Genomic DNA, 22,085 nt, shown 5'->3' on the forward strand with positions numbered 1-22,085 from the left:
AGCTCCTGAAATGATCTGAGCATTGTTGAACACAAACGATCTGAGCATTCTTGACTGAAGACGAATAATCTGACTCGCAAAAGTTGTGTTGAAGGTGAAGTGGAAAGACAATGCAGCGAAAGTCTTCTTCCAAGAGGTAAGGCCTGAATATCAATAGCTCCTCTGCATCTGTTCGTCGGTGGACAGCAACAGGCAGCATTCTCTGACCGTCTTCCTTGTTTAATCACACCGCACACTGTACTGGCTTGAGCTACAGGCGGAGAAGGTGCCAAATGGTTTGTCACTGAAAATCAGGGCACTCTTTTTGTTTCCTTTCGTATGGTTCCCAATTAATCAGTACTGTATTATCTAATCACCACTGGGCCTCTGGGCCGGCACCAATCATTCACATGTCCAAGTGTAATTGTGTAAGGTGTAACTAAGAAACATGATGACCCTGTCAATTTCGGTAGAACTGTATCCAGTTGCTCATTATTTTATCCATGCCTTGTGTTTACTGCTGTACATCAAGGAATTGCTTGAGGTTAGGCTAATATTATGGGATGGGTTCACACTAGTATCCTTTTACTTCCATTTAACTTCTGGATGGCATCATAATACAACAAATAACTCAAAATCCCAAAGAAAGAAAGCTAATGAAGGACTGAGAATTTCCAGAACACTGATTTGTTTACGACTTAATCGTTATGGCATATTCCCAGACTTCACAAAATTAAAGAAATTGGAGGGCTGAGCTACGTCCAGGGATCAGCTTCAGAACAAGCATTTCATTCTAAACATACTCTATACACGATATCTTAACTTTTTTTAGAAAAGGACACGATATCTTAACTAGTACGCTAAATGTAGTTTGAACGTTTTGCTTTCTTTTTATGAGATATATAGGGATTAGGGAATACGTACCTTTTCCACATACATGCAATTTTGTCACTCTTAAATTTTCTAGTTAGTTTTGACACTTCCTTCATATCTTGGCTCAGAATTTACACACGCATCTGTGAAATACAGAAACAAAAGAAGCATAATTATCAACAGCTGAACACACAAATCACAATGAAATCCTGCTTACTGTCGCACTCGGAGCAGAGGAGCAAAATATAAAATTCATGTCCAACTGTGATCTGACAACTATAGATCACGATCTGAATACAGAATTTCTGTTTTCAGAGAATCAGAATAAAGACATGATACACACTATCAGTTTAATGCAGCTCTTTTCCATGGATCTGTCCATCCGAGCAAGATAAAAAATACTCCCTCTGTCCCATAATATAAGAGCGTTTTTGACACTAGTACATTGGAAAAGGCTCCTGAATGATCTGACCATTGTTGAACAGAAACGATCTGAGCATTCTTGACTGAAGACAAATAATCTGACTAACAAATGTTATGTTAAAGGTGAAGTGGAAAATGCAGTGAAAGTCTTCTTCCAAGAGGTAAGACCTGAATATCAATAGCTCATTTGCATCTGTTTGTCGGTGGACAGCAACATGCAGCATTCTCCGACTGTTTTCCTTGTTTAATCACACTGCACTTGTACTGGTTTGAGCTACAGGCAGAGAAGGTGCCAAATGGTTCATTAGAAATCAGGACGCTCTGTAATGGCCGGCACCAATCATTCACATGTCCAAGTGTATAAGGTATAAGTAAGAAACATGATGACACCCAGTCAGTTTAGGTAGAATAGTACCCACCTGCTTGTTATTTTACCCATGCCATGTGTTTATTGCTGCACATCAAGGAATTGCTTGACGTTTGGCTAATATTATGGGATGGATACACATGTATCCTTTTACTTCCATTTAACTTCTGGGTGGCATCATAATACAACAATAACTTAAAATCCTGAAGGAAGAAAGCTATGAAGGACCCTGAATTTCCAGAACACTGATTTGTTGACCACTTAATCGCTATGGCATATTCCTGGACTTTACAGAAGTAAAGAATTGGAGGGCTGAGCTACCTCCAGGGACCAGCTTCAGAAGAAACAATTAGTTCTAAACATAGTATACACAATATCTTAACTAGTACGCTAAATGTAGTTTTAAAGTCTTGCTTTCCTTTTACGAGATATATAGGGATTAGGGAATATGTACCTTTTGATACTTTCTGGATTTTTAATAAGAGAGCCGCATGCATCATCATGATGCAGAGGCCGGGGGTATACCTCCATTTCCAAAAAAAAACATACATGCAATTTTGTAACACTTATTTTTCTAATTAGTTTTGGCACTTCCTTCATATCTTGGTTCAGAATTTACACACGCATCCGTGAATACAGAAACAAAAGAAGCAGAAGTATCAACAGCTGAACTCACAATAAGATCCAAAAGTTTAATCAGTTTGCTGGATGTCAACTTTCTGAAGTGGCATGTTCTATGTTGTACTTCTGGATCTTAATGTTCTCAAGTGGTATGTTGTAGGTACTCAAGATGTCCAAAACCTTGTGGGCCCTGCCATCATCTTCGTCACATTTGATCTCAACGATCTTCAGATTGTTAAACATATCTTGCGCCTCAAATATAGGAGATAGAGATAGGTTTTTTTGTTATCTGTTTAAACTACTTTATCTCTTCTTCTCTATCTCCTCATGTATCTCCCTTCGGTTGGCCATCTCCACCGAACCTTGTAATCCCCTCGATCTACTACGATCGCTCCATCAATATATACATGTGGGCTCTCATGTATGAGGGTTGAGACGCTTCTATCATCCTCCACATGGTATACAGAGCAGGCTCTTCCGATTGCATCTAGCTCGTGCCTCCTACCTCTCGACACCTACCTATCTCCTTCGTCCCCAACCTACGCTTCTTTCCTCGCCGCCACCCATCCCCTCCACCATGTCTTCCTCCAGTGCTGCCGTCTCCTCCACCCTCAATTACAACACCTCTGAACCCCTTACCAGGACGAACTACGTTCTCTGGAAAGCTCAAGCCCGGTCCCAGATACTGGGCGCTGGCCTCTATGGCTACATCGACGGCACCACCGTCGAGCCTCCCAAAACCCTCACCACCAAAGACAAAGACGGCAAAGATCAGGTCATCCCCAACCCTGCCCATAACACCTGGCTCGTTCAGGATCAACAGATCGTTGCATACCTCTTGCGCAATCTGTCCAAGGAAGTTCTCATCCAAGTTGCCTCCCTTGAGTCCTCCCACGCCATCTGGACTGCCTTGGCCACCATGTTCTCCGTTGTCTCGTTGTCTCGTGCCAACAATCTTCGCGCTGCACTCAGCAATGCTCAGAAGGGCTCCCTGTCCGCCTCTGCCTACTTTGGCCAGATGCGCTCTCTCTCCGATGAGCTCACCGCGGCGGGCAAACCCCTTGGAGACGGGGAACTCATCTCTTTCATTGTCGCCAGACTTGACATGGACTATCAACCCATCATCTCCGCTCTCGACGTCCGCACCGAGCCCATCACCGTCGACGGCCTCTTCTCCCTCGTGTCAAACTTCGATCAGCGCATGAAGATGTTTCACGGTGCTGGCAATGGCGGTTTCAAGTCCTCCGCCAACATCGCCTCGCGGGGCTGTTCTGGTGGTGGAAACGGCTGCTACCGCAAAGGAGGGGTGGTGGCTCTCGCGGCGGCGGCGGCTATAACGCTGCTGCTGGTGGCTCCGGCGGCGGCGCTCCTGGCGGCTACTACATGGCGGGCGGTGGCGGCGGCCACCCAAACCCTAACTCTGGTGGCGGCTATGGCGCCCACCAGAACGGCGGGGGTCATCAGGGGGGTTCTGGTGGAGGCGGCGGCTACTTTCACCAGAACCAGAACCCTTCTGGTGGTGGCGGCTACAATCGGCGCAACAACAACAACAATCGGCGCCCCTTTCAAGGGTATGAAAACAAGTGTCAAATTTGCAAAAAAAAAACAAACCATATTGCAAAAGACTGTGATTGGCGCTACGCCGATGATAAAAACTCCTAAAAAAATAAAGTTGCAGCTGCAGCCGACGTGTCTTATGGCGTTGATACCAACTGGTATATGGACATGGGTGCCACCAACCACATCACAGGCGAGTTGGACAGGCTGACTATGCATGAGAAATATTGTGGCCATGATCAAGTCTACACTGCGGCAAATGGTGCAGGTATGGAGATAAGTCATGTTGGTCAGTCCTTTATCAAAACCCCACACAAAAATCTTAACATCAATGACATCCTATATGTTCCTAATGCCTCCAAAACTTTGTTATCTGTTCATCGTGTTGCTCTTGACAATAATGTGTTTCTAGAGTTTCACCCATTCTTCTTTTTGATCAAGGATCAGGTCACGAAGAAAATTCTCCATAGGGGTGTCTGTGTCGAAGGCCTCTATGCTTTGCTTCCCAAGTATTGCCAGAACAATAAACAAGTGTATGGTGCCATCAAGCTTTCTGCTGAGAGGTGGCACAATCGCTTAGGTCATCCTTCTTTTTCTACTGTTCATCAGATCTTTAGTAGAAATAAACTCCCAGTTGTTGGTGAGAGGAACTTAGAAACCATTTGTGATTCATGTCAACGAGCAAAAAGTCATCAATTGCCATATCCTGTGTCTACTAGTGTTTCCACTAAACCTCTGCAGCTTATTTTTTCTGATGTGTGGGGTCCTGCCCCCACCTCTGTTGGTAGACACTCCTACTATGTTAGTTTTATTGATGATTACACCAAGTACACATGGATATATCTCCTTAAGAAACGTGCTGATGTGTTCCAAGTTTTCCACAACTTTCAAGCTCTCGTTGAATGCAAACTTGATGGCAAAATTATTTCCGTACAGTCGGACTGGGGGGGTGAGTATGAGAAACTGAATTCTTTTTTTTCAAAAGATAGGTATCTCGCATCACGTCTCTTGCCCACATGCGCACCAACAGAATGGCTCTGCTGAACGCAAGCATAGGCACATCGTTGAAGTAGGTCTTGCTCTTTTAGCTTCTGCTTCAATGCCACTAAAATTTTGGGACGAAGCCTTTCTCACTGCCGTGCATCTCATCAACATGTGGCCTAGTCGCACTATTTCCAATGAAACTCCCACTAAACGCCTCTTTCATGTCACACCAGATTACACCACACTTCGTGTTTTTGGGTGTGCCTGCTGGCCAAATCTTCGTCCCTACAACACCCGTAAGCTTAGTTTTTGGTCTAAGCAATGTGTTTTCCTTGGGTATAGCGCTCAGCATAAGGGGGTCAAGTGCTTAGATGTTTCCACCGGACGTGTGTATATCTCACGTGACGTTGTGTTTGATGAAACTCAATTCCCTTTTACAAAACTCCATCCAAACGCCGGCGCCCTTCTCCGCAAGGAAATTCTTCTCCTTCCTTCGCATCTATCCGGCGTTCCGTGTGAGGGTGATGATATTTGTACTGACCCAACTTTGACTAATCCATCACCTGTTGCACCTGAGTTTTGTATTTCAGCAGAAAATGGTGAAAAAAAACACTGTTTCAGCAGCAACAGAGGAGGAAACAGGCGATCCAAGGGAATCTACATCGGGATCGGTGCCCCTGACTACGTCAGCCCCGACCGTATCCTCCTCGGGATCGCTGTTGGGCCAGTCCCGCCTGGTCGCGTCACGCTCCCCCACCGCACCAGCCTCCCCACGTGCGCCGCACCAATCGACTGCAGGGGGCAGCCCGACCAGGCGGCCTGCGCTGGACCCCCCATGCGAGGCGCGCCAATCACCTGATGAGGCCAGCCCGACCAGGCGGTACCCGCCGGTCCCGCAGGTCTACTCCAGGCGGGCCCCTGCGACAGGCTCGGCTGGACGTGACGCGGTTCCCGTGCCCGATCCGCCCGGATCTTCTGCGGCCACTTTTGATGCTCCTTCCACTACAGCTGCCACAGAAGATCCCGCGCTGTTGAACGGATCTGCCTCGGGATCACCAGAACCACGTCCGTCGCTGTCGCCCGAATCTTCTGCGGCTCCTCCGTCGCTGCCTCGTACGCGTCTACAGGCAGGCACTATTCCTCCTATCAATTATAAAACTAAGTATGGTTTAGCTGCCTCCAGTGACTCCGCAGGTGAACCTCGCACTGTCACTGATGCTCTTGTTGATCCCCGCTGGAAACACGCTATGGATGAAGAATTTCGTGCCCTGCAGAATAACAACACATGGCATCTTGTTCCTTATCATCCACGTTACAACATTATTGATTGTAAGTGGGTCTATCGCATCAAACGTCGATCAGATGGCACCATCGATCGCTACAAAGCCAGACTTGTTGCTAAGGGTTTTAAACAGAGGTATGGACTTGATTATGAGGATACTTTTAGTCCCGTTGTTAAAGCTGCCACCATTCTCCTTGTACTGTTTGTTGCTGTGTCTAGAGGTTGGAGCCTCCATCAGCTTGATGTTCAGAACGCGTTTCTCCATGGTGTTCTGGAAGAGGAAGTTTACATGAAACAACCTCCTGGGTATGAAAATAAACACAAACCGTCTCATGCTTGCAAACTTGATAAGTCCCTCTATGGTCTCAAGCAAGCTCCTAGAGCATGGTATTCACGTCTGAGTTCCAAACTGATAGCTCTTGGGTTTATTCCCTCCAAGTCAGATACATCATTGTTCATTTACAAGAAGTCACAGACTGTTATTTTTGTGCTCATTTATGTTGATGATATTATTGTCACAAGTTCCTCTGATAAGGCCATAACAGCTTTGTTGCAAGATTGCATTCAGATTTTGCACTAAAGGATATGGGAGATCTTCACTTCTTCCTTGGTATTGAAGTGAAGCGGAACAGTGATGGTGGTCTTCATCTTTCTCAGGAAAAGTATGCGACTGATCTTCTGACCAAGGCTGGGATGAGAGATTGTAAACCATCTCCAACTCCACTTTCCAGTGCAGAAAGATTATCTCTTACCGAGGGTACACTCTTGGATCAAGCTGATAGCACCAAGTACAGAAGTTTGGTTGGAGCACTTCAGTACTTAACACTTACACGACCTGACATTTCTTTTGCAGTTAATAAAGTGTGTCAGTTTCTGCATGCACCCACCTCAGCTCACTGGACTGCTGCTAAGAGGATTCTACGATATGTGAAGAATACATTGAGTGTTGGACTCACCTTCAGCAAGTCCTCCTCCACTCTTGTTAGTGCTTTTTCTGATTCTGACTGGGCATGTTGCTTGGATGACAGACGGTCCACTGGGGGGGTTGCAGTTTTCTTTGGACCTAATCTTATCTCTTGGTGTGCCAAGAAGCAAGCAACAGTGTCACGGTCAAGTACTGAGGCAGAGTACAAAGCACTGGCCAATGCAACAGCTGAGATCATCTAGGTTAAGGCCATGCTAAAGGAACTTGGAATATATGCTCAAACACCGTGTCTTTGGTGTGCTAACCTTGGTGCCACATATCTTTCTGCCAATCCCGTGTTTCATGCAAGGACAAAGCACATTGAAATTGATTATCATTTTGTAAGAGAAAGAGTTGCAAGCAAGGAGTTGGACATTAGATTCATTCCTTCAAAAGATCAAGTTGCAGATGGGTTCACAAAAGCTTTGGCCACAAGACAGTTTGAAGAATTCAAGCGTAATCTAAACTTGAGAAGTTCAGATTAAGGGAGGGTGTTAAACATATCTTGTGCCTCAAATATAGGAGATAGAGATAGGTTTTTTGTTATCTGTTTAAACTACTTTATCTCTTCTTCTCTATCTTCTCATGTATCTCCCTTCGGTTGGCCATCTCCACCGAACCTTGTAATCCCCTCGATCTACTACGATCGCTCCATCAATATATACATGTGAGCTCTCATGTATGAGGGTTGAGACGCTTCTATCATCCTCCACACAGATGGCTGCCTAAAAATGGTTGCTCTGACGGAGTGTAACTTCTTTGTGTTTTCACTGGAACTTTAGGTACCTAAAACACTCAAATATTTTACTACATCAATTGATCATGGATGGTAATCAACTTCAGTAACACACGGTTGGTCATGTACAAAATATATTACCTCACAAAGCTGGAGAGTGAGCTTCTCCAGAATTGGTGAATGTTTGAGGAAACAACTGAAGATATTGAGGTCACCAGCAATGCCAGGACACCATTCGCTGAGCAATAAAGTCCTTAACTTGCCAAATGTAGGGCAGATTTTTAAATCCCTGTTTGACAATAAACTGTGGAAAGGAACAAGATCATATAAGTAGTTTGCTAAAGAAATTACAGTAGAAGATGCGACTACACCATGTGATGCAGTGGGGAATGATTTCTTTGGCTCGAGATGCTGTACAGGAGTAAAGTAACGCAAGAAGTTTAAAACACACACATTTATTTCCTAGACTCACTATTTATTATTGCTAATACCTATTTTTAAAATTGCGTGAGGTGAGAAGCTTAGAATCAGGTAGTGTAAATTGCATCGCAGCCTATTTGAGCAACATAATACTACTCCTATGGTCATAAGGTCCCAAAACTGAACCTAACTGAAGCAAGTGCAAGCAAGCAAGAATGCATACCACTTCGGAATGAACTGACAACTCCAACTCTACAACGTGCAATAATCCTTTCAAAAGCCCAGACCGGTCAGGCCTATCATCAGCACAACCTTCAGAATCATAACAGCCATCACATCGATCATCGCAACACTTCTACTTCGGTACAACCCTCCTAAACACATCAAAGGATGAGATCTCTCCATACCTCTTCATAATAAAGGGTAGGATGATCCTTTTACTTTTTTTGAGAAAGGATAGTCCTTTTGCAAAATACAATTCTGTATAACCCTGGGAGGTCAACTGGGCCGGCCCAGCAGCAAACATTCTCTCCCTGTAGTAGTGAAACAGTAATAGTGGAAAATCCAAAAACAATCAGCACGTAGTGGAATTTGAACACGAAGACCTTCTACTCTCAACACTTCTGCTTCGGTACAACCCCCCTAAACACATCAACGGATGAAATCTCTCCATACCTCTTCATAATAAAGGGTAGGATGATCCTTTTACTTTTTTTAAGAAATGATAGTCTTTTTGCGAAATACTCCCTCCGTCCCATAATATAAGAGCGTTTTTTTAAGGAAGCCTCTTGGCACTTTATTGCAAATTTGAGAGTGTTACATCATTCAGAACATGAGGTAACAGAAAATTAGGCGGAACATCATCCCACCAAATCATTTCTTTTGAGTCATAAGCATGTCTCGCTAAAACATGGGCCAACTTATTTGCTTCCCTGGGGCAATGACGGAATTAAATCGACGATATCTCATGTGCAAGTTGGAAAGCATCGTATTAAATAGCAGTATATGATGCCAGTACCTCTGAACCTCCATTGCAAGCGGTAACGAGCTCTAAACAGTCTGACTCCACGGGGATTTTTGAGCATCCAATATCACGTACTAGTCGAAGACCAAGGTAAAGTGACATTGCTTCTGTAGACGCAACACTTTAGGCATAACTGAAAATCTCTGCAGCACCGGCAACTGCTTCCCCACGACTGTTACGCACAATAGCAGCCATTGATCATGTACCATCTTCAAAGAAAGATGCATCAGTATTTAACTTGTAAGTACCAATAAGTGGTTTCTCCCAACCTACTCTTCTCGCCTGCTCTTGAGGAGACTTCTCTGCATAGTCTGCCATTAGTGCTTGGATAGCGAAAGCTGAGCTAAGAGGTCGTTTGACGTTCTCGCCTTTCCTTGCTTCTCTCCTTTCCCACCATATGTACCATGAGGCCACAACCACTGTTTCTTGCAAGCCTAGCTGTCCTAACACCGGAGACTTCCTGTGTGGCCATCGTAGGATTTCTTCCAAAACTACAGAGCCCGAAAGATCCACTGCCAAAGCTTGATGAATAAATGTATTAAGGCCAAGTGCCTTCCAAACTTGCCGAGCACGTGTACAACTAAACAGCAAATGGCGAATATCTTCAGGCCCAGAACGACAAATAGGACATTCTGCTGAGACTTTAATATGCCTAGAAGCAAGAGCTGCCATACCAGGAACAACACCTTTAAGAGCTCGCCAGATGAAGATTTTTATTTTACTAGGGACTTCCAACTTCCACATGTTAACCAATATTGTTGTCAGCGCATCAAGGGTATTGTTAGGAGGTAGTTAGTCAGATAATGTATCTCTGTACTCTATCTCTATCTCCTTCCCTTGTATATCTCTTCCGTATGGTTAGATTGTAACCACCGGATCCCTTGTACTCCAAGTCATATCAATACAAATACATGCGGGTCACCATGTTACGGTGATTGAGACGCTTAAACCATTCTTAACATGGTATCAGAGCAGGACTCTTCCACCTTGTCTAGCTCATTCCCATCTACCCTCCATCGACAGAAACCTGTCCCTAGCTCGTCTCCACCCATCCTCCATCGACAGATCCTACCTTCCACCGATCACCCCAGGAACCATGTCCTCCTCTAGCTCGGCCATCTTCTCCGGCCTGAACAACAACATATCCGAACCACTTTCCCGTACCAACTATGTCCTATGGCGCGCCCAGGCCAGATCACAGATCATGGGCGCTGGCCTTTTTGGCTATCTCGATCAAACTACCAAAGAACCCTCCAAAACCATCACCTCCAAAGGCGCCGATGGGAAGGATCAGGTTTTCCCAAATCCTGACTACTCCCCATGGCTTATTCAAGATCAGCAAATAGTTGCCTATCTCCTCCGAAATCTATCCAAAGAAGTTCTCATCCAAGTCGCCTCCCTTGAGACATCACATGCAATCTGGGACGCGCTGGCGAACATGTTTGCTGCTGTGTCCCTATCTCGCGTCAACAACATCCGAGCCTCTCTCACCAATGCGTAGAAGGGATACCAGTCGGCTTCTGCCTACTTCGGGTACATGAGGTCTCTCTCCGACGAGCTCACGGCGGCGGGCAGACCGATCGGGGAGGGAGAACTCATCTCCTTCATCGTTGCTGGACTCGACATGGAGTACCAACCGATTGTCTCTGCGCTGGATGTGCGCACGGAGCCTACCACCGTCGACGCCCTCTTCTCTCTTGTGGCCAACTTCGACCAGAGGGTCGAGATGTTCCATGGAAACGGATCCGGTGGCTTCAAATCTTCTGTAAACTCCATCTCCCGCGGCGGCGGGCGACAAGGAGGCAACAAGGGCGGCTACCGCGGCAACACAAACCAGAAGGGCAACGGTGGCGGCCCTCGTGGTGGCCCTGGCTATGGCGGCGGTGGCCACCCTAACGGTGGCCGGGAGTGGCGGCTCTGGCGGCTACGGTGGAGGTGGCTATGGTGGTGGTGGCAGCAGCGACTGCCCGAACGGTGGCGCTGGAGGCTACCACCAGAAGAACTACGCCGGCGGTAGAGGGTCCTATCATAGTGGTGGTGGCGGAGGCTACTATCACCAGGGGAATCCCAGCAACAACAACGGTCAGCGCCCCCCCCCCTCCAACGGCAACAGGGGCCGAAACTTCCAAGGCTACGAAGGCTACGAGGGTAAATGTCAAATCTACAAAAAAAACTAATCATATTGCTAAGTACTGTGATTGGCGTTATGCTGATGATACGTCCCAAAAGAAAAAAATTGTTGCTGCAGCTGATACGTCATACGGTGTCGATACCAACTGGTATATGGATACCGGTGCAACAAATCATATCACGGGTGAATTGGAGAAGCTAACAATGCATGAGAAGTATCGTGGCAATGATCAAGTCTACACTGCGGCAAACGGTGCAGGTATGGAGATAAGTCATATTGGTCAATCACATATCAAAACCCCATACAAAAACCTTGAAATAAAAGATATCTTGCATGTGCCTAATGCTTCCAAAACTCTCTTATCTGTTCATTGCATTGCCCTTGATAACAATGTCTTTCTAGAATTTCACCCTTTCTTCTTTTTGATCAAGGATCAGGTCACGAAGGAAATTCTCCATAGGGGTGTCTGTGTGGAAGGACTCTATGCATTACTTCCTAAGTATTGCTCATACAATAAAAGAGTTTATGGTGCCATCAAGCTTTCCGCTGAAAGGTGGCACAGTCGCTTAGGTCATCCATCATTTGCTACTGTTCATCAAATCCTTAGTAGAAATAAGCTCCCAGTTGTTGGTGAGAGAAATTTAGAGACTGTTTGTGATTCATGTCAGCGAGCAAAAAGTCATCAACTGCCATATCCTGTATCCACTAGTGTGTCAACCAAGCCCTTGCAGCTTATCTTTTCTGATGTATGGGGTCCAGCCCCTACTTCTGTTGGTCGACATTCTTACTATGTAAGCTTTATTGATGATTTTAGTAAGTACGCACGGATCTATTTGCTCAAAAAGCGTTCTGATGTCTTTCAAGTGTTTCACAACTTTCAAGCTCTTGTAGAACGCAAGTTTGATAGTAAAATCATTGCTATGCAATCTGATTGGGGTGGGGAATACGAGAATCTCAATTCTTTTTTTCAAAAGATTGGCATTTCTCATCATGTCTCATGCCCCCACGCGCACCAGCAAAATGGGTCAGCCGAACGCAAACACCGCCACATCATTGAAGTAGGACTAGATCTCCTTGCTTCCGCCTCCATGCCACTAAAATTTTGGGATGAAGCGTTTCTTATCATTGTGCATCTCATCAACATGTGGCCTAGTCGTGTCATCTCTAACGAGACCCCCACTGAGCGTCTTTTGCATATCACACCGGACTACACCACTCTTCGAGTCTTTGGTTGCGCATGTTGGCCCAATCTTCATCCTTATAACACTCGTAAACTTATGTTTTGTTCCAAGCAATGTGTGTTTCTTGGATACAGTGCTCAACATAAGGGTGTTAAATGTCTTGATGTTGCGATTGGTCGCGTCTATATTTCTCGTGATGTGGTATTTGATGAAACACAATTTCCTTTTGCCTCACTCCATCCTAATGCCGGTGCTCTCCTTCGCAAAGAGATCCTTCTGGACCACATAATATACGCAAGTGCCCATCTTTTCCTTTGCTAAGATGTGTCATCTCTTCTGTAATTTTATGGTCCTTGTCTTGGTTAACGAACTTTCTGGCATCCGCCTCCTCGACCTGCACCGTAGTCGTCTCATCCATTATGTCCTCCGTTTGCACCTCTTTGTCGACGACCGCCGCAGTCGCTTGCAACCCCTTGTCATTGACCAGTGTATTCACCATGACTTGTGTATCGCGCATGTTTGTGGTAGGGTATGCTGCATCATCCTCCCTCTCTTGAAGGCAAACCGTCCTCGGTTTCGAGTTGTCCTTCAAAGATCTCTCTTTCCGTACTTTCAGCACCATATCTGAGCAAATCGATTTCTCTTCCATTGGTTTTAGTGTCATTTGCTTCCCATCATGAACAAAAGTATATGTATTCATCCTCCCGGCATGTGTTGCATTGCGGTCGTGTTGCCATGGTCGTCCAAGTAATAAACCACATACCTCTAATGGCAAAACGTCGCATTCCACCTCATCCATATACTGTCCAACTTTAAACGGCACATGCACCTTATGTGTAATTTTGAGCTGCCCACAATTATTCAACCATTCCAAATGATGTGGTTCATCATATCGCCATGTGGACAAGCCAAGTTTCTCCACCAACATCTTGCTGATTCCATTGGTGCAACTACCTCCGTCAATCATCAATTTACACGTTGTTCCCTTGATTTCACACTGAGTCTGAAACAAACTCCAACGCTGCCCTTTATCCACCTTATTACTGCTACCATCATGTACCCTCTTGAGTTGTACATTCAGCCCACTCATTGGTGATGTCGCTTCCTCTTTTATTGCCGTGTCCACATGCGCCTCTGAAACCTTGTGAACAATAGGTACTGTTTGTTTCTTTTCATCTGGAGTAATCACCATCGCAGTTGACTTGTTGACCCTCTTCACCACCACCTTATTAATTTTAGCATTGTGCTCCAAGACTTTGACTTTCTGATTACGTGCCTCCACTGGAGCTGCGACCATGGTCGTCACAAGGGGCACCACAATACTGTCACGACGAGAAGGTAAAAATTCTGCCATTAAAAAGTTTCGGAAATCCTTCCAAATAGTCGCCGAGTAATGTAACTTTTTGTCACGTTTCTCCTTACGCCACAACTCATACAACTCATCATCCACACACTCCAGTGCAAGATCCAAAGCAATAAACTCATCGAAATTAGAATCCTGTGAAGCACACTTGTCAAACGTACTTTCCATCCTATTTTCCCATGATTTGTACTCTGTCGGTGTAGCATCACTGTCCAACCAGGCTGTGATTTTTGGCGTCTCCATCTTGTCATTGTGGGACTTGTATCCATAATAGTCAGAGTCACCGTACATCCTCAACTAAGAAGAACAAATGCACCGTGAGAAACCCAGTAATCTGATACCACCTGATGAAAGCACGACCTCGGACGCGCCGCTAATTTTGCCCGATCTTTCACGATGCAACAACCGTGACTAAATTTCATTGATAAAGTTTCCAATTACGCGAGATACACGCAACCTGAAACTATGGTAACAACAACTGACTAGCAATACGTCGGCAAACAAGGCACCTCTCGTCGGTGTAGACGTCACCAGCACGCAATCCGTCATCGCCGACGGACCTCAAGCCAAAAGCTAGCAAACTCTCGATCACGAGAATCCTCTTGCCAAAGTGTAATTTTCTTGATAGAAAATCTCACAATAATAAACAAGATGAACGGCCAGAGGACCGCTTCATAGTCTACCCAAACTCTAAAGAAACTAATCTAAAAAAAACTATAAAGTCTGCACGGCCAAAACTATATATAGCTAGATACAAACCGATTCTGATGAGTTCGGCCTAAACAAGGCACGCAGGCCGTATTACGTGCATGATTTACCTACCCTTGCTCGACTTGTGGCGCAGCCGATTTCCTTGCTGTAATTGTTATGATTTTCTATTTTTGTTTTCTTTTTCCAAACGTACACAGCTGACCGATTGATATCTGCATGTACACGTAGACTCCTTCCCTTCCTATTTTCTAGGACATGCAGATCGGTGGTTTGTATATCCCGTGAAACACAGCTAACAAATCTGGCGCATGTTGTAGTCTCTTTTCTTTTAATTCTCCATGTTCTCCACGTCCTGTTATTTCTCCAAACGCACGCACGGTATTGTTTTCCAAATCGGTTAGTAAACAAACAATTCCTTTCTGGCTTTGTGCGTGCATGCACTTGTATGGACCCATCTAATCTAGCAGCTCTCTCATGATTAACATTAACTCCTTTGTGTATTATGGGCAGAAAGTCTGGACCACATAATATACGCAAGTGCCCATCTTTTCCTTTGCTAAGATGTGTCATCTCTTCTGTAATTTTATGGTCCTTGTCTTGGTTAACTAACTTTCTGGCATCCGCCTCCGACCTGCACCGTAGTCATCTCATCCATTATGTCCTCCGTTTGCACCCCTTTGTTGACGACCGCCGCAGTCGCTTGCAACCCCTTGTCATTGACCAGTGTATTCACCATGACTTGTGTATCGCGCATGTTTGTGGTAGGGTATGCCGCATCACTTCCCAGTCAGAAACTGGCCGAGGTCTGGCGCAGATCAGGGCCTTGCTCCGGGCAGCAGGAGAGCAGAATACGACCGTGTCTCAGTCGCGGGATAGAATCCATAGCAGATATGTGGTCGCAGATACGGTCCAGTCGGCCCATAGCCCGAGATCGCCCCCGAGGCGTGAGGGACGTGGAGAGCGGCGTGATCAGTACAGAAACCAGAAGCAGTATGATCGTCGAGCCGATCGCGATGGTCGCCGTCGAGTGCTCACGCCTCCTCCAAGGAGTGGGTCGTACGTGCCGCGGCCACATGAAGACAGGTGCCCTAACAGCATCGGAAGAGGTATTCCAGTCGACCCCAGAGAGCCAGGCTTTGATGCGAGATCTATTCTCGTACAAGGCTTGGTCGACAGAAATAGAGCTCACCGAGATGGCCATGACAGAGGCCCGCAAACCAGCAATAGGGTGCATGTCTCTGGCCTAGAGTTCTTCAGCAAAGCTATCAGAGCTGCAGTGATTCCCCCCAACTTCAGGTTGGTGACTGGAGTCAGTAAGTTCACCGGAGAGTCCAAACCTGACACCTGGCTCGAAGACTACCGAGTGGCTGTCCAGATTGGTGGCGGCAATGATGAGGTGCCCATGAAACACCTTCCTCTGATGTTGGAGGACTCGGCTAGGGCGTGGCTGAATCAGTTGGCACCTGGCAGCATCTATACTTGGGAAGATCTCGCCCGAGTGTTTGTCAGAACGTTTGAGGGTACTTGCAAGCGGCCAGCAGGTTTGACAGAATTACAGTGTTGCGTCCAGAAACCGAATGAAACTTTGAGAGATTATATCCAGAGGTGGATCACCCTGCACCACACGGTGGAAGATGTGTCTGATCATCAGGCAATTTGTGCTTTCAAGGAAGGCGTCAGGTACCGGGAGTTGAATCTGAAATTCGGTCGGACAGGAAACATGACTCTGACTCGGATGATGGAAATCGCCACCAAGTATGCCAATGGTGAAGAGGAGGAGCGACTGCAGAGTGGCAAGCACAAAGCAGTCGCCCACGAAGCCGGAGGAGGAAACTCCAGTCGGAAACAAAAACGCAAGGCCGAACCAGCTGCTCCGGGTGAGGCCTTGGTTGTGGTTCAAGGAAAGTTCAAGGGGAAGCCCAAAGGGCCGTGGAACCCCAAGAAAGTAAAAGATCAGGATGGAAATGACGTGTTGGATCTGCCGTGCCATATCCACACCAAAAAAGACGAAGAAGGTAATTTCATTTATTCGAAGCATACCACTCGACAATGTCGGCTCCTGATCTAGCAGTTCCGAGAGAAACAGCCCAAGGAAAAAGAGAAGGAGGCAGACAAGGCTGAGAGTGAAGGAGAAGATGATGATGGTTATCGTCACGTGAATTCCACTCTGATGATTTTTGTTGATGTTGAAAACAAGAGTCGATTGAAAGTCATCAACAGAGAAGTGAACATGGTCACTCCGGCGACACCCAGTTACTTGAAATGGTCACAGACTGCCATTACATTCGACCAGTCTGATCATCCAGCGCACATCGCCACCCCTAGGAGGTAAGCGCTGGTGGTCGACCCGATGGTCGAAGGCACTCGACTAACAAAGGTCCTGATGGACGGTGGCAGTGGCCTGAACATTCTGTATGCAGAAACGTTGAAAGGAATGGGCATTCCGATGTCCAGACTCAGTGAAAGCCATATGAGTTTCCATGGGGTCATCCGGGGCAAGAAGGTTGCGTCCCTCGGTCAGATTGCACTCGACGTGGTTTTCGGTGATGCCAAAAATTACCGCAAAGAAAAGTTGACGTTTGAAGTCATGGATTTCCAGAGTGCGTATCGTGCAATTCTAGGCAGGCCGGCTTATGCACGATTCATGGCTCAACCTTGTTACGTGTATCTCAAACTGAAGATGCCTGGTCCCAGAGGAGTGATCATTATCTCTGGTAATCGGAAAAAGGCGGAAGAGTGTTTTCAAAAGGGCTCAAAGATCGCCGATGCCCAGATGGCCGTAGCAGAATTGCAAGAATACCAGAAAAATGCAGACCCGAGTGCCTTGTTGCGAGCCAAGAAGCCAGCCACGGATTCAGCATTCCAGTCGTCTGGCGAGACGAAGTCTGTTCACATCCACCTGACGGACCCCACTGCAGCTCCGACCCACATTTCGACCACACTCGACTCCAAATAGGAAGAAGCGCTCATCCAGTTCCTCCGTGAGAACTGGGACATCTTTGCATGGAAGCCTTCTGACATGCCAGGTGTTCCCAGGGGACTGGCTGAGCATCGTTTGCGAGTCGACCCGAAAGTGAAACCAGTCAAAGAGCATCTTCGACGGTCCGCCATCCAGAAAAGAAAGGCAATTGGCGAAGAGGTGGCTCGGCTTTTGGCAGCTGAGTTTATCCGAGAGATTTACCACTCCGAGTGGTTAGCCAATGTTGTCATGGTCCCAAAGAAAGATGACTCACTCCGCATGTGCATCGGTTTCAAGCATATCAATCGGGCCTGCCTGAAAGATCACTTCCCTCTCCCTCGCATCGATCAGATAGTCGACTCGACTGCTAGGTGCGAGCGTTTGTCCTTTTTGGATGCCTACTCCGGATACCACCAGATCCGTCTGTACGGACCCGACGAAATAAAGACAGCCTTTATCACCCCGTTCGGGTGCTTCTGTTATGTCACAATGCCATTCGGCTTGAAGAACGCTGGAGCCACATTTATGCGAATGATTCAGAAGTGCCTGCTCACTCAGATCAGTCGGAATGTGGAGGCATACATGGATGACATTGTGGTCAAGTCACGTAAAGGTTCCGACCTGCTGACCGACCTCGCTGAAATCTTTGCCAACCTCAGAAGGTATGATATCAAGCTCAATCCATCAAAGTGCACGTTTGGAGTTCCAGGCGGAAAGTTGCTCGGTTTTCTTGTTTCCGAACGAGGAGTCGATGCTAACCCAGAGAAAGTAGGCGCTATACTCCGAATGAAACGCCCTATGCGTGTGCATGATGTCCAGAAGCTTACTGGTTGCTTGGCTGCCCTAAGTCGATTCATTTCTTGCCTCGGTGAAAAGGCGCTGCCTCTTTACCGACTGATGAAGAAATCAGATAAGTTCGAGTGGACTCCAGAAGCTGATACAGCATTTGCAGAGCTAAAAGCCCTGCTTTCCACCCAGCCGGTGCTTGGTGCTCCAATCAGCAAAGAGCCTCTTTTGCTTTATATAGCAGCCACTGGACAAGTCGTCAGTACAGTACTTACGGTCGAGCGGGAAGAAGAAGGAAAAGCGTACAAAGTTCAACGCCCAGTTTATTATATTTCCGAAGTCCTGACCCCTTCAAAGCAGAGATATCCTCACTATCAGAAGCTTGCCTATGGAATTTACATGACCACGAAGAAGGTTGCACACTACTTCTCAGATCACTCTGTTACAGTCGTCAGCGACGCTCCATTGTCAGAGATTCTGCACAACAGGGATGCAACTGGTCGAGTGGCAAAATGGGCGATTGAACTCCTTCCCTTTGATATCAAGTTTGAGGCAAAGAAAGCTATCAAGTCCCAAGCAATAGCATATTTCCTCGCTGAGTGGATCGAACAGCAACTGCCGACTCAAGTTCACTCGGAGCACTGGACCATGTTCTTTGACGGATCCAAGATGTTGAACGGTTCTGGTGCTGGAGTAGTTCTGGTATCCTCCCGAGGAGACAAGCTCAGATATGTCCTCCAGATTCACTTTGATTCCTCCAACAATGAAGCAGAGTATGAAGCACTCCTGTATGGGTTGCGCATGGCCATCTCACTCGGCGTCCGTCGCCCCATGGTCTATGGCGACTCAGATTTGGTAGTTAATCAAGTGATGAAGGAGTGGGACGTCAGAAGCCCAGCCATGACTGGTTACTGCAACGCGGTGAGAAAGCTTGAGAAGAAATTCGAGGGGTTAGAACTCCACCACATTCCCCGATTGAAAAATCAAGCAGCCGATGAATTGGCAAAGATAGGTTCCAAGAGAGAAGCCATTCCCAGCAATGTGTTCTTGGAGCATATTCACACGCCGACAGTTCAGGAAGACCCTTTCACTAAAGATCCCCCACAACCCAAGAGCGCCACGGATCAGACTGAAGTCGAGGTCCCAACTGTGGTCGACCTAATCATGGAGGTTCTGACCATTACTCCCGACTGGACAGTGCCCTACATTGCGTACATCCTCAGGAAAGAGCTCCCAGAGGATGAAGAAGAAGCTCGACAGATCGTCCGCCGATCTAAAGCTTTTACTATGATAAGAGGGCAGCTGTTCAGAGAAAGTGTGACTGGAGTCGGTCAGAAGTGCATAACACCAGAAGAAGGTCGAATGATCCTCAATGACATCCACTCGGGGACCTGTGGTCACCATGCGTCCTCTCGGGCCATCGTGGCTAAAGCATACCGAGCTAGATTCTATTGGCCACGAGCAAATGAGATGGCGAAAGATATAGTCGACAGATGTGAAGGTTGTCAATTTTACTCCGATATGTCTCACAAGCCAGCGTCAGCCCTGAAGACCATTCCCCTCGTCTAGCCCTTCGCTGTTTGGGGACTGGATATGGTTGGACCGTTGAGGACCGGCAAAAGCGGCTTCACTCACGTGCTCATTGCAGTCGACAAGTTTACCAAATGGATCGAAGCCAAACCTATCAAGAACCTTGACGCTAGCACCGCTGTCAGTTTTATCAGAGAATTGGCATTCAGATATGGAGTCCCGCACAGCATCATCACGGACAACGGGTCGAACTTCGATTCCGATGAGTTCAGAATTTTCTGCGCCTCTCAGGGCACTCGAGTCGACTATGCTTCTGTTGCTCACCTGCAGTCGAACGGACAAGCAGAAAGAGCCAATGGCCTAATTCTCAAAGGACTGAAGCCCCGACTGATGCGTGATCTCAAACACACAGCAGGTGCTTGGGTTGATGAACTTTCGTCAGTTCTGTGGGGTTTAAGGACAACTCCTAATCGGTCGACCGGAAGAACTCATTTCTTCTTAGTCTATGGAGCCGAAGCTGTTCTGCCAAGTGACTTGCTCCACAACGCACCCCGAGTTGAACTCTTCTCCGAAGCAGAAGCAGAGCAGGTCCGGCAAGATTCAGTCGATCTCTTAGAGGAGGAAAGAGAGATGGCCTTGATCCGCTCGACCATTTATCAGCAAGATTTGCGTCGATTCCACGCCAGGAATGTGAGGGGTCGGGCCTTTCAAGAAGGAGACTTGGTTCTTCGAGTGGATCAGCAGAAACCACACAAGCTCGCTCCAACTTGGGAAGGCCCCTTCATCGTCACCAAAGTTCTCCACAACGGAGCATACCATCTTAAAGTATCGAGCATCAGAAAGACGAGCCACGGGCTTGGAACGCGGAGCTGCTCCGCCCCTTTTATACTTAAACACTCGTTTGAATAAAATGTAATAAGAAACACCTTTTGTAATTCGTTTATCAAAGACAAGAGCTTACGGTTCTCTCATTCAATTGTGTTGTTCTTATTTACTCCTGAAATCCCCCAGTGGGTGGGCTTAGTCGTGAATCCGTTCCGCCTAAGTTCGAAAAAATCCTACCGAGTGGAGAGCAATCCTCCCACTCGGGGGCTTAGCTGCAGTCAAGCACTCGCCTAAGTTCTCTCACTAAGAGGCTTAACGGCGGTCCAGCACTCGCCTAAGTTTGAAAAAAATCCTACCGAGTGGAGAGCAATCCTCTCACTCGGGGGCTTAGCTGCAGTCGAGCACTCGCCTAAGTTCTCTCAATAAGAGGCTTAACGGCAGTCCAGCACTCGCCTAAGTTTGAAAAAATCATACCGAGTGGAGAGCAATCCTCCCACTCGGGGGCTTAGCTGCAGTCGAGCACTCGCCTAAGTTCTCTCAATAAGAGGCTTAACGGCAGTCTAGCACTCGCCTAAGTTTGAAAAAATCCTACCGAGTGGAGAGCAATCCTCCCACTCGGGGGCTTAGCTGCAGTCGAGCACTCGCCTAAGTTCTCTCACTAAGAGACCTAACGGCAGTCCAGCACTCGCCTAAGTTTGAAAAAATCCTACCGAGTGGAGAGCAATCCTCCCACTCGGGGGGGGGGGGGGGGCTTAGCTGCAGTCGAGCACTTGCCTAAGTTCTCTCACTAAGAAACTTAACGGCAGTCCAGCACTCGCCTAAGTTTGAAAAAATTCTACCGAGTGGAGAGCAGTCCTCCCACTCGGGGGCTTAGCTGCAGTTGAGCACTCGCCTAAGTTCTCTCACTAAGGGGCTTAACGGCAGTCCAGCACTCGCCTAAGTTTGAAAAAAAACCCTACCGAGTGGAGAGCAGTCCTCCCACTCGGGGGCTTAGCTGTAGTAGAGCACTCGCCTAAGTTCTCTCACTAAGGGGCTTAACGGCAGTCCAACACTCGCCTAAGTTTGAAAAAAACCCTACCGAGTGGAGAGCAGTCCTCCCACTCGGGGGCTTAGCTGCAGTCGAGCACTCGCCTAAGTTCTCTCACTAAGGGGCTTAACGGCAGTCCAGCACTCGCCTAAGTTTGAAAAAACCCTACCGAGTGGAGAGCAGTCCTCCCACTCAGAGGCTTAGCTGCAGTCGAGCACTCGCCTAAGTTCTCTCACTAAGAGGCTCAACGGCAGTCCAGCACTCGCCTAAGTTTGGAAAAATCCTACCGAGTGGAGAGCAATCCTCTCACTCGGGGGCTTAGCCGCAGTCCAGTACTCACCT

The 22,085-nt window shown here is 47.1% G+C and overlaps 1 pseudogene; it reads right to left on the minus strand.

Moving 5' to 3' along the window:
• Nucleotides 1-2,353: 2,353 nt before the first annotated feature.
• The window catches only part of LOC147976510 (uncharacterized), a 37,230-nt pseudogene continuing 17,498 nt past the window's right edge, over nt 2,354-22,085 (minus strand).

The sequence above is a fragment of the Triticum urartu genome, chromosome 4A (genome assembly GCF_056163025.1).
Source record: "Triticum urartu cultivar PI428250 chromosome 4A, HENAU_Tu73, whole genome shotgun sequence".
NCBI lineage: Eukaryota > Viridiplantae > Streptophyta > Magnoliopsida > Poales > Poaceae > Triticum > Triticum urartu.